This window comes from Centroberyx gerrardi, chromosome 15 (assembly GCF_048128805.1).
Source record: "Centroberyx gerrardi isolate f3 chromosome 15, fCenGer3.hap1.cur.20231027, whole genome shotgun sequence".
Lineage (NCBI taxonomy): Eukaryota > Metazoa > Chordata > Actinopteri > Beryciformes > Berycidae > Centroberyx > Centroberyx gerrardi.
Window position 1 is genome coordinate 4,072,389 of NC_136011.1, and position 11,724 is coordinate 4,084,112.

The window sequence follows — 11,724 nt, forward strand, 5'->3', positions numbered from 1 at the left end:
TTATTATTAATAAAATGTTCTATGTCTATGTATCCCTATTCAAATAAACATTGAAATGAAATCTTAAAATACAAAAAAAAATGTGATCTTTGTGCTTTGATAGGAATTGATATCTGGATTGTTTCAGTTTGGGTTGTAAAAGCGCTGCGCTGTTGTGAAACCACAAGAGGGTGCGGCCTCCCTGTGTATAGCCTGCCGCTTTAAACACAGATCACAGGGAGTCAAAGGGCTGTAAAGATGGTGTTCTCTTTGTTTGACGTCACCAATACCCAGCCTCACCAGTACAGAACCCACTGCAAACTGAAAAACAGAAGGACCAGTGATATAGAGGTAAATAAAACACTATGAGGCAAACAAAACCAAATGAATTCTACAATGAACAGCATTATGTTGTGCTTTCTTCCTTAACTGATGCTCCCTTCATATAACATCAGTTAACTATCATTTATACTATTAATTTACATCATTAAGATGTATGTCTAGATGAAAAGGTGGTAAAATTTCCGTAAATAAAAAGGAAAGTCAAGTTTGACAAATTTATTCTAATGATATGAAGTGTTTGATGAAGAAATAAAATCTATAACTTTAATCAAAGGCATCAAGGTATCCCTCAAATATTTATATTTACTTAGATATAGTTTTGAATGGAGGATTTCTACCATTAGAGTACATCTGGTTTCACGTCAGTATTCAGTCTCTTCCTGCACCACTACATGCATGGAGGTTTATTATAATGCCTCATTTAAATTCATATATGAAAAAGACCTGCAGAACTAATGCCTTGTTTATGAAAATATATCTCTGTGCTGCATTTCATTTTTCACCTCAGTAAATTATTCATATTGATGTATAACGTTTGACAGCAAACAATGTGTATCTATGATTATGGTAATGTGAAATAAAGACATTTTACTGTGTTCACTTCAGCATACCTGCTTTTCCTAATGAGGAATTTTGAATGACAAATGTCACAAGTTGTCATTAAAATATAATAGAATCCATTCCAATATTCCACATATGTATGTATGTATGGATGGTGACATGTCTGCAAACATGGTGATATGATGCGAGTAAATACAATTCTGTCATCAAATATCTGATATATGCTTAAAATATGACATAAAATGTAACATACTATATTATTATATTTCTTTGAAAATTACGTAAAACAGATTAATAAAATTATATGGTTAACTTCTATTCTTATAAAATTGTTGCTGACATTAAAATAAAACTCAAAATATTGCTGAAATTATTCATATTCTATGTCGAGGTCTTTCTTACAATATAATGACATGTTTTATAATGCCGTGACTTGTTTTTCTATTTTATACATTAAATATTGTGGCAACATTTGTTCCTCTGTAGCAAATGATGATGTAAGAACTGTTGGGTAATGTAATAACTTTTTATAATGTGTTATCATATAACACATTATTACCATAACTTGTAGTTATTACATTATAAGAAGTGTAATTTTTTAAATTATTACAATATCAGTCTTAAGATGTCATTGTATTATCTGGAAATTTACTACATTTACAAGTTTTATGACATTTTTAAAATGTGCCAAATTTCCCGTTTAAAAGGACATTTCAGTTAAAGCCTTAAAAAAAAAAAAAAAACAAGATTACTATACTACTACTACTACTTCTACTACTAATACTACTACTACTACTACTAATAATAATAATAATAATAAAGATAATGTTTAAATAATAAGAATTAACAGGGTAAGAATGACCAAGCAGAATGTACTTGTCTGTATTAGGTAAAAATGTTAATCAATGACCTAGTTTTTGCTTTACTTCTACATCTATTCCTATTTCATTTCTTTTTTAGCGCTGTTAATAATCTGCAACATTTTCAGTTTTGCTTCCCTCTATCTGATTGCTATAACACAGCAGTGATTCAACCTATATCCAGTTCATGAAAGCTTTTCCATTTGCTGTTCTAAACACCCGGTGTCTGGTAGCTCTTTCCTGGGAAATCAAGTGATGTGTTTCCGGTTCGTTTTTAATAACTAGAAGAAGAACTGGGTAGTTAGCATGAGCAGTGATAGCCACCATGGCTGAACAGACAAAGAAAAGAGAAACTCAAACTGCATCATCAGAAAATCCAAGGAAAAAGACAAAGTCACAGTACTGGACTGATTGACAGGTGGTCTCTGGGAAGTGTGGACCAAAAACAGCAATTTGGAGTTTTAGCAATAGATCAACATTTCTCAGAGGCAGAGCTGCTCTGGAAGCAGAAACAATCTCATTGGTCGAGTTAAACCTGAATGGGCGGAGCCAAAGAACCACAAGTTAGACTGAAGCAGAGGAGGAAGCTAATATTATGAAGCCTAGCGCTCTGCTACTAACTGAAAAAATGTAATCTAGCCATACTAAGTTATCTAGGTTAGCTAGTTAGCCTAGCTGACCTTCCAAGTTCAAACTAGCCATACTAGCCTATAGCTAGCTAGGTAAGCTAGTTAGCTGACATTCCATGTCATGGTTGAATGAATTAAATTAAATGCATTCATATTTTTTATTTATATTTTGACCAGAGTTCCTTCTTTGCCATTCAACTTTGCCCGTTAGCTAACTTGTGCTCTGAAAAATTCTGGTTCTTTGGCTCCGCCCACTGAGGCTTAACTCAACCAATCCTTATTTCTGCCTCCAGAGCAGGTCTGCCTCTGAGAAATGTTTGTAGACTAAAACTGCAAAAACGCCACAACATTGCTCGCTTAGCACCACAGATGTCATCAAAATAATGCTGAAATCTGACTAAAGTCTAGGCCTAATGGCTTTTTTATAGCGGTGGTGTCTCTCCAGTTCAGACAGAAGAACCGGGGAGACGCTGCCTCACTGTGCCGGCCGGTCCGACAGCGGCGGGTTACAGTAGATGTATGTGTTGCTCTTTACGCTCTAAGTGCTGTTTAGATGGACCACTTGGTGTGTTGACGCTGCGCTGTAAACCCAGCTCAGCACGGACTCTGATTTACACTACTTTAATCCAAACCATTCACTCAGACTGAGGAGGTGTATTTATTCACACTGTGTACCCCGTAACCATGGAAGTGTAGGAGAGGGAGGGGAGGGGGGAGAAAGTGTGTGTGTGTGTGTGTGTGTGTGTGTGTGTGTGTGTGTGTGTATGTGGGGGGAGGGGGGGGTAATGTGCTGACAACAGAAGAAGACCAGAATGAGAGATAAGGTGGGTTTCAGTGCACTCACAGATGTGTATATGCGGCGTCCGTGGGTGAAAGTTGGCGTGTGAGCTCGCGTGTGTGTTTGTGGTGGAACTTGTGTGTGTGTGTGTGTGTGTGTGTGTGTGTGTGTGTGTGTGTGTGTGCATATGCAGGGGTACCTGTGCTCTGTCTCAATCTGTCAGCCGCTCTGACACTGAGATCTATCTTGCAGTGGGCAGGAGAGGGGGAAACAGAAAGAGAGGACAGTAATTAAACCTCTTGGTGGATGGGATATTACTCCAACGCTGCCAGACGAGTGTGTGTGTGTGTGTGTGTGTGTGTGTGTGCGTGTGTGTTTTTGTGTGTATATGAATGTGTATGTCTGTGTGTATGTCTGTTTGTGTGTACTGATGTGTGGCTGCAAACTCATTCCGCCATGTATGCAGGATTGCGTATGTGTGTATGTGTGCGCTTGTACGTGTCCCAACATATGTGCATGTGTGTGTGCGTGTGTGTGTACATGCATGTGCCTGTGCATGTTTGTGTGTATATATCAGTCTGTATGTATGTGTGTGTGCAAACTCACCCCCGCATATTCGCGCAGGTGTGTACGTGTTCCTGTGTGTGTGTGTGCATGAGTGTGTATATGCCAGTGTGTATGTGTGTGTGTATATATAGTCCCTGCATGCATTTATGTTCATGCATGTGTCTTTGTGCATGTGTGTGCGCATCAATGTGTGTTCATATTAGTGTGTGTAAGTATGTGTGCAGATATCGTCCTTGCATGTATGTATGTTTTTGTTCCTGTGTTTGCACTTGTGTGTGTGTGTGTGTGTGTGTGTGTGTGTGTGTGTGTGTGTGTGTGTGTGTGTGACACTTTTATTGCCAGCGGATGGATGCAATATCTCGTCGAGGAGACCAGACTTCGGTGACAAGATGGCGTCTTAATTTCCTTCGGGGAGCGCCTCTCTCCATCAGCTCCACATCAGCGCTAAACTCAATCACCCAGCAGCCAGAGCGACAGGCCCGGGCCGTGCCTCACGTCTCCATTAGCCTAATGTTTATTTACAGCGGCGAGCCCCCGAGAAAGGCTCTGCGTTATTGCGCGCCGGGCTCCCCGTCTCATCCCGTACGACTCTAATGAAGTTGCGAGTTGGATAAGTCGGGGGATAAAGTGGCGTTCGCCGTGAGCCGCGTCAAGGGGGTGAGTGGCGGAATTCGTTTTGGTTTCATTAAGGATTAAGACGGGACGCCTCGGGCTTCAGGCGGGACATTCAGGATTGTAGTGGAGACCTAGAACACATGCATATGTATAACAGGTTAAGTATTAAAGGTGAATTCCCTGTTTTTTCCTGTAATTCATCCGTTTGACGCTTGGATCAAAATGACCACAAAACCACCACAGATTCCAGCTTGACCTGGTTCTTATAGACCAGTGGTTCTCAACCTTTTTCATATCAAGCACCCTAATTTAGTCCACATTAGGGCCACGGACCCCCATTTGATGAGGTTTTGTCTCTCGGACCCAAATCTGAGAATATTTTTATTGTTAGATATGATTTTGTCCAGAATCCCATGACTGTCTGTATTGTAGGTAGAGAGATAACAGAGAAACTATGATCAAAACAGTCATTCTTCTACATTCTCTAATTGTGTTAACTTCTTATAAATGAAATAATGCTGAAGTTTAACAATTCTTCAGTTTGCTGGGGACCCCCTGGAACCCTCTCAAGGACCCCTGGTGGTCCCCGGACTCCACGTTGAGAACCACTGTTATAGACCATACTCTCAGACCAAACAGCAGCCAGAACATCATATGAAAAACAGGAATTTTCCAAATCCAATAGAGAGCATCTGGAGAAAGCTGATGTTACTTTTAAAGAGGACTGCATGCATAATGTTATGGTTTAGTGGGTTAGACTGATATGTTGGTTTGCTGATATATTGGGCCGATGTTGGCCTTGTATTAAAAACCAGATACAGTCCAGTCAGTATATGATGGAGGTTCCTCACTGACCAGATAATTCCAGTGTGGTGTGGGAGGAATTTTCAATCCAAAAATGAGATGCTAACACAGTTATACCACAGTGATAGCCACCATGGTTGAACAGACAAAGAAAAGAGAAACTCAAACTGCATCGACAGAAAATCCAAGGAAAAAGACAATGTCACAGTACTGGACACACTGTTTGATTGACAGGTGATCTCTGGGAAGAGCAGTGCAGAAACATCACAGCAGTGAGCGCTTAGTGACAAAGATGGAGACAAAAAAAATTAATATTAGGATCTTGAGTATTATTAAATTTGACCAATTTGATGCCAAGAAGTATTCAGTATTCAGAGTTTCCCCCACACTTGTATTCGTGTCAGGGTGGAAAAGCCTCTGAAACAGCATTTAGACCATCATGGGACACTAAAACTCTCCACTGAAATCCAGGATAATAATAACAATAATCTGTGGAATCTGATCAAACTGTCTCATTAGAATCAGTTCAGGTTAAAGTCTTCCCATAGACAACCAGTGTAGCATTGATCAGATCTATAATGAATATGTATCAGTCAAACTGCATCATATCCATCATATCTAAGGTAATAAAACGACAATATGTGCCTGATATATATGAGTCTAACCCTACTTATATGTGCAGACCAGACCACACACGCATCCAAAGTCTGCATCTCACTTTCCTATCTTGCCTCCACCTGGTTCATCGGCTTGTGTGTGTGTGTGTGTGTGTGTGTGTGTGTGTGTGTGTGTGTGTGCGCTGGATCTAGGTGGGCGGCTGCTCGTAGCCAGGGCCAGCTTTGAGAGGGTAATCCATCTCCATCACTTAAATGATTATCCCCATTAATCTGCTGTAAACTAATAAAGTAAACACCATCCCCTCCTCCTCCTCCTCCTCCTCCCCTCGTCTTCCTCCTCCTCCTCCTCCTCCTCCTCTGCTCTGGGTGGAGGTTCATTAAGTCTTTAGTACATTAATACGTCTTCATGTCCCCCCACCGTTCACATCACCTGGTGCTTCGGGCCCCCAGGGGCTCTGGGAGAGATTCTCTCTCTCTCTCGTTCTCTCTCTCTCTCTCTCAAACACACAAACACACAGAATCTGCATTCCCCTCCATCCCTCTCTCTCTCTCTTTATGTGGGAGAAAGAGAGAGGAGAATGAAGATGTTGAGATGAGAGAGTCTTCTATGTGTGTGTGTGTGTGTGCGTGCATCTCTGCGAGAGTGTCATCGTGTCGAGGCGATGTGAGCTCAGTGGATTTAATTTCGCGGTGCGGGACTCAGATGGCCCCGGCGGTCGCCACGGTAATTTGCCTGATCAGGTTAGAGAACCGTTGCCGTGGTGATCAATCATCCGGGTTGTCACGGCGACTGGGGGCCCGGTCGGCATGAAGCCGCTTGTAATTGGCGCGAGATTGATGTGGCCATGTTTCCCTAGCATGTCCAACAAAAGTTTGGTCAATTAAAGGTTGTTAAAATTAACCCCCCCCCTCTACACACACACATGCACAGAACATGCACACACACACACACATGCATGGAACATCCACATGTGCACACACACACACACACACACACACACACACACACACACACATACATAACAGTCACATACATGGAATATGCACATACACAACTAAATCACACCTATACATGCTCATGCTGTACATACAAGGAACACATACACACACACAAGAACAGCATATAAACACACACACACACCCTGGGTTGTCGGTAGTGTTTATGCTGTTCCCTGGGTGGGAGGATGACAATGACAGGACAAGAGCAGGCTGCTGGAGGTGGCGACAGGGAAAGAGAGGAGTGTGTGTGTGTGTGTGATGTGACGGGAAGACAGAGAGAGATCTGGCCTGTTTTAAACTGTGACACTGTTTATCTTGCTGAGTGATGCCGTGCTGCCTCTACTTATTACTGACCCAAACACATCATAACTCTCTATCACAGGCTCTTCACACACACACACACACACATACACACACACACACACGCTTAACAGTGGGACAGTTGGAGGTTTATGGTAGTTTACGCTATGCAGTAAGCAATAGATTTACCAATTAGCAACATTATAGCTCAGTATTGTGTAATTATTTTACACTGTAACATTAGCTGACTCTCTTATCCATAAGTAATGGAATATAGTAATCTATAGTAATATATAGTCAATATAGTATATATCGCAGCTAGTAGCTAGCTAGTAGCCTAGCTAGTGCCTTAGAGCTAGTAGCTAGCTAGCTAGCACCTTGTATCACATTTATGCTTCTAATTATGAACTGGAATAGTTGGACTAATGCTCACAAATATCCTAATCTCTTTAAAATAATGAATGCTGGATCTTTTGTTCATGTTCTGGGCATTTTTACACATTAAATGTTGGACTATCATTTGCAAAATGTACAAAATTCCTAATCACAAACCCCAAAGGTTCGTGACGTCAGGGCAACAGTAGGCTATAGTTAATGACCTAAAATTAAACAGAATGTAATTTTCTGATGTTTGTCTCATAGTTATATGGTAAGTTTGTCTAAACTTCTGAGCAACAACAGTAGGGTTTAGAGTAGAAAAGACTAAACACAGGTTGCTGGTGAAACTGGTCTAACTGGCCACAGGCAAACTCAACCAACTTTAACTGGTCATAAGTCCTGGCTAAGTGTGTTTCTTCTGCAAAAAACATTCATCATGAACCCGAAATTATTTAATTTATTTTTATTTTCCGTTCTTTTTACTTTGTCTGTTTTACTTTTTCATGTCACTTAACTAAAAACCTATTCTTCTTCTGCTTTTATAAGGCCTTCATAAACCTAGAAGTTTTTTGCTTGCATGTTTTGGGCATAATTTGCAGCTTAAGGTCAGGGTTAGGGCTAATGCCTCATAACTCCTGTCTAAGTGTGTTTCATCTGCTTGTAATGATCCATAAAACATATTCTCATCTTAAACCCTAAATAAAATGTTTGTTTGCTCCCTCGTTTCTCTAACCACTCATTCATTTATTAACCCATAGAGGAGGAGGTTTCCAAACTTTTTCATGTCAAGGATCCCCAAATATACAAGGAAAATATGCAAGGAAACCCTGTAATGTATTGAAGATATTTCGTCACAAGAAAACCCATAAAGGAAGAAATTTGTTGTTGAAATTATTTGGTACAGATTTATATCATTGTCTATACTGTAGGTGGGGTGATAACAACAGCAGGGAGAGGGAAACCTATGATCAAAGTATTCATTCCTTATACATTTCCACATTGTACACATCTCTTAAAAGAAATAATAGTGGATTTAAACGTTTCCTTATTTCCCAAGGAACTCCTGGTGGTTCCTGGACCCCAGTTTAGGAATTGTTATAGAGGATTTTCACGACCATGTTTTTGGGCGTAATTTCCAGGTCAAGGTTGAGGTTAGAAACCATCATAACTCCTGGCTAAGTGTATTTCTTCAGCTTCCTGTAGCTGGTCGGAAGCTCTTGTCTCCATGGCTCTCAGTCCTGTCACACAGAAATATTTATGAGCTGGAAAGCCCAGAGTTCACACAGTCTGCTAGCCAAACTGAAGCTGCTGCGTAAATACATGGTAGGTAGTCTATATGGGCAAAATTTAATCTTGTATAGATTAGTGAACACCTCTTTAAATGTGCTATGTAGCATTTTTAAACATCAATATATCATGGTCAAATTCATTATGATGCCTTGGTGTAATTACTGTAAACAAATACAACCATGGTGGAGACGATTGGTAGCCTCTATCTCACACCAGTGGTATTGTTAGTGCTAGTGTTCCTCAAAAGTATGACCACATTTCCCATAAACCCTGTCGCTTCCTGTCCCCAGTCATGGTGTCTTTGTCCTTACTGAAGAGGATCAACATGTTGGAAGTGATTTTTCCATCAGCCTTTCACTCCTTTCACCATCTGCTGCCAGAAACTCTGAAAGCTTTATCTCTGTTTGCTCTGGAAGAACAGCGCCCTCTAACTGTTTTGTGCCGTAAAGCAATCCAGCAGATTTCCCGCCAAATCTGACCGGGTGGCACACAATGTAAAATACAGTGTAGAGGCCAGTGAAGGCTGACAGTGTTCTCAGCAATGGTCTCCTTTGTTTAAAATAATTATACTAATGTCCCAAATTTAATGTTGACATGATGTATTGATGTTAAAATGCTACACATAGCACCCTTAAAATTGAGATCAAGGGAGTAATTGACTGGGTTACGCAAAGTAGTTAGGAAAGTGAGATTGAGAACGTTCAGTTTAGGTAACCTCAAAAACTGACCATATTAGATGGACAATTTATTATGTTTGCACACACACATCTTGTTATCCTCAACATTAACCATTTTTTCAAGATGCCTACTATGTCCATAATTACACAGTCAAAATGTATTTTTCCTTTCATGTTTCTACGTAATTCAACAAGTCCTTGCCTATATATTCAGAGGTAAGTGTAATCTGATTACCATGTTATTTCGGTAACAGTAAAGGATTACGCATACCATTTCACTATCATCAGATCCATCACAATCCTATTACATTTATTCTGTTACTCCTTATTCTGTTGAAGTTCTCCCCTCAGGCTTTTTTTTGTGCTGTTCAATTATAGCAAACGTTGGCACTGTGTGAGGTATAATTTTATCTGACATACAAACTGGAGTGTAAGATGTGTTCCTTTCAGGCATAACCTGATATAACCTCAAGTCAACATCAAGATTTTTGAAGAGTTGAACTTGAAATCTGCCAAGGCCATCAACCTCTTCAACCACAACAACATCACAGCTGAGACGAGTTCTGTTGCAAAATGTGTACTGAGGTTACATCCATATATTGGTTTGTCAATATATTGGGCTGATATTGATAATTCTAGTTTCCCATTGTTTCAGAGGATTTGAAACACTAAATACTTCTAATTCTTTGTAATTGTTTGGCCTGAAAATGGTTTTATTTCAATTTAAAGATATTGAATAGCAGCATAAACTAGAAAGGTGCATTTTCTGGAGAAAATGCATGTGATTGCTGAGAGTGCAAACTGTGGCTTGTCAGTAAAAAACACTGGTGCAGTTTAGTGTGGGTACAGCTCACCCTTTCTGTTGGCTGTCTGTGACTGGTTTATCACTCTCCTCTTTCCTTCTTATCCTATGGCTGTATCTATGTCACATATTTCTGTCTGTCTCCACTTGTTGACTCATCTGCTTGACTCTCTCCCTGTTCTTCAGTTGCTGTCTCACTCTCTTGGTAAAACAGGGATAGGTAACATCAACTGACTGCATCTACATACTGGTGCTGATACTGGTCCTATATATGTACCAGTGGCTGTGTGTGTGTGTGTGCATGTGTGTGTGTGTGTTGTGTGTTTATGTGTATGTGTGTGTGTGTGTGTGTGTGTGTGTGTTTGCGGGTGGATGTGTACTGATGTGTAGTGCGTGTGGCAGACTATACACGCACTGGCACTGGCACATACTGGTACCAGTAACTGTCTGTGTATGTGTGTGTGTGTGTGTGTGTGTGTGTGCGTGCAGGTGGATGTGTACCGGTGTGTAGTGTGTGTGGCAGACTATACAAGTACTGGTACTGGCACATACTGGTACCCATACTGGTACTATATACGTGCCAGTAGCTGTGTGTGTGTGTGTGTGTGTGTGTGTGTGTGGATGTGTACCAAGGTGTAGTGTGTGTGTGTGTGTGTGTGCGTGTTTTTGAACATGACTGTGGATCGTCTGTTCAAACTGAAATGGCTGAAGCAAAGTATAATATGTGTATGTAATGTTAAAACTGTGAGAAATGTGGCAGTTTAAAACATTTCTGTGAAGGAGCTGTAATGAGTGTCAAAGTGAAAAGTAATAATGTTAGAAATGTACTAAAATTTCATAATAGTAACAAGTACAAATGTAAGAAAATATGTAGGAAGGCTTATGTGTAACAGCTGGAAGGTGGAAAGAGTTTGAATACTATAAGAGTAGGAAGGCGAACAAACTATCTCTTCTGATGCCCCTGCAGGGCATCAGAAGAGATAGAGTTCAAAAAGTGTTGAGTTTGAACATTCCGTCCATTGACTCCCATTATAAAAAAAAGTGGTAAAAAGTAGAATAGTATAAAAAGTATAAAAGATATCAAAAAGTTGAATACAAGCAACCATGTCCTAAACAAGCTGAACATTTTAAAGTTTGAATGGACTTTCTAGCTCAAAGTATGAAGGAGTAGATAGGTGCCAAAAAACAGGCGGATTAATAATAAAGAGCAAGAAGATTATACCTGTGATTGCTGACTCAGCAATCACACAAATAGCAGCTATGGCCATCTTCAATGCAAAAATATCACAACTCTGAATAAGTCCACCAATACTAAAAAATCCCTATTCCTTCTTGGAAAATAGTAACGATACCCAAGACCAAAAAGAATCCAAAAATATCGGTATAGGTATTGGCCTTCAAAAACCCATATCAGTCAAACCCTAATATATACATATTGTGAAAAATCATTACCTGAAGTATCTCTAACACATAGAGGAGTCATGTTCTGTAATGTGTGATCATTTTGGCTTATGTTACCTAAAAGC